This window comes from Rhyacophila brunnea, unplaced genomic scaffold, assembly GCF_057557595.1.
Source record: "Rhyacophila brunnea isolate RB1 unplaced genomic scaffold, BYU_Rbru_1.0 scaffold_14, whole genome shotgun sequence".
Classification (NCBI taxonomy): Eukaryota; Metazoa; Arthropoda; class Insecta; order Trichoptera; family Rhyacophilidae; genus Rhyacophila; species Rhyacophila brunnea.
In genome coordinates this window covers 3788278-3790445 of record NW_028232796.1, presented here as the reverse complement: position 1 = coordinate 3790445, position 2168 = coordinate 3788278, and the positions used below count along the sequence as shown (strand labels likewise).

At 29.8% G+C, this 2168-nt stretch overlaps 1 non-coding gene across 1 annotated transcript; it reads right to left on the bottom strand.

Moving 5' to 3' along the window:
• Positions 1–683: 683 nt before the first annotated feature.
• Positions 684–777, bottom strand: TRNAY-GUA (transfer RNA tyrosine (anticodon GUA)). Its single transcript has 2 exons — positions 741–777; positions 684–719 (listed from the first exon to the last, which is right to left on the bottom strand). It is a non-coding gene; the product is annotated as a tRNA-Tyr (tRNA).
• Between the last annotated feature and the right edge of the window lie 1391 nt (positions 778–2168).

The window sequence follows — 2168 nt, the reverse complement described above, 5'->3', positions numbered from 1 at the left end:
CATAGGACATAGAAAAATGCAATTAACTTAGATTAGTCTTCAATCTTCATCTATAAGTAAATTTGAACCATTCTTATGTTGCCTGTGATGACACAAAAATATACATAAATTATTGAGATAATAGTACGTAACATTATTAGAACAACGAGTTCAATTAATTAAACGAAAAATTTAATTAATTTAATTAATTATTAACAAAATCTGGAAATTATTATGACGAGTGAATTCAAACCCACGTATGTTGAATAATATAGTGATGTAAGCATTCTAAGCAATTGGTTGAACATAGATATTGTTCTCCCATTTGCCAATTATTGGCAGGTTAGTTCTACACATTGACAGACAATAATTAATGTTCCCGAATTTTTATATAGTCATCAGGGGATAGCAAGAACGTTATGTAATATGTACCACCTTATATAAATACAAGATGGGGAATAGGTACGTACCCAATTTATATACAATGCAGTTTAAATTGCTTACCTATTTACTTACATACTTTTATCCCAAATCCTTGTTAAACTAATTATGAAAAAAATAGCAACTATTAATACCTATATTAATTGTACAGACATTTAATATTTAAAAGATAAACTCTTAGTAGTGATCGTGATAACACTATTAACAATAAACTATCAAAAATAAGTAATATTTATGAAATTTTAAAAAAATCTTCAAAATATTCCTTCGAACCGGATTTGAACCAGTGACCTATGGATAACAGCATTGCTTGATAACGACTACAGTCCACCGCTCTACCAACTGAGCTATCGAAGGTATGTGCGGGTCTGGTTAACCAGTGTATTTATACATATTTTATTAAATCAGAGCAAAGAGAAAGTCAGCGAAATGTGACGTCGGCTATAAGAGCTCGATCTTGGTATCCCGTTATTGATTATTTTGCTTATTATCAAATTCTAAAACATACAAATATTACTTACCTATTATGACGTTATTATAGAAAATGTTATTCTAGAATAGGTATCATTGTTTATTTTCTTTGTGATATTAAAAGCGTTATGGTGCATTAATTTAAATCTAACCTAACACTAGTTAGGTATGCATAACTGACTGCAACAAATTTAATTCTGTAAAGAAAAATAACTGAACCATTAAGAATAGGCATAATATTGTTATCCAAAATCATCTTAGATAATATAATTGATTCAAATATAAAGGCATATTAGTTAAAAAATATTTTTAATTAAGCGAATTTATATTTTGTTGAAACAAAATATTATTATTTTATACTTGAGTGGAATATATTTGAGGAAATTGAAATTTTGTAGAGAATAGTTGACACAGGAATATAACCAACACTGGAACTAACCTTTTTGTGGTCTAACTGCTAGATATCTGGGGCCCAACTAATAATGTTAACGTTAATTTTGCCGCAAATTGATTAACAGCCTGCCTCACCATACTTTTTTATATAACCTGTCTGCTTCACCATACTTTCATATAACCTGCCGCCCCTAGGTTGAGATAGTCGGAACGCTTCCATTAAATAGGTTTTTCACTAATAAATAATTAATTGATACTGTACTGCTTTTAAATGCAAGTAAAGGATGAAATATTCTATCAAAAAATGACATTTACATAGTCTTAGTTGTGAAACTGAGCAAGTTATGACAAAAAATGTAAATAATGTGTCAACCCACCTTGGTCTACCCTACATCGCAATTTATTAGAGCACATCAGAGTGTCCCTGTATTATCAATATTCTGAAAATATTTTTAAATTGTCAAATCATAGGAAACTCACTTTTTGATGTATGTAGATTTAATTATTGTCCAATTTATCATGCACATCCTATTTCTTTAGATAAAAATATCAAAACTTGGCACCCGCTTTTATTTAAAAAGTTTAACTCCCATACCCTTTTGTCTAAGTCGAAGTTTTGTATTCTATAGTATGTCCACCAGCCATTAGAAAAAATGCCAAAGTATCCTGTAATGACAATCTGCCAACTCACCCGTTTTTTGAATTCAATCTTTAAATACGATTTTCCGTACGTTGAGTTTTTATAACAAAACAATAATTACATTGAATTTTGCGAGAGTGTTTTCAAAGCGCCGCGATTTTCTTTACCTTGAAAATAATAAAGGGCTCCGTTTATTTTATTTTAACCAAGTGCCAAGTTCACAAAACAAGCCACGGAACTGAAA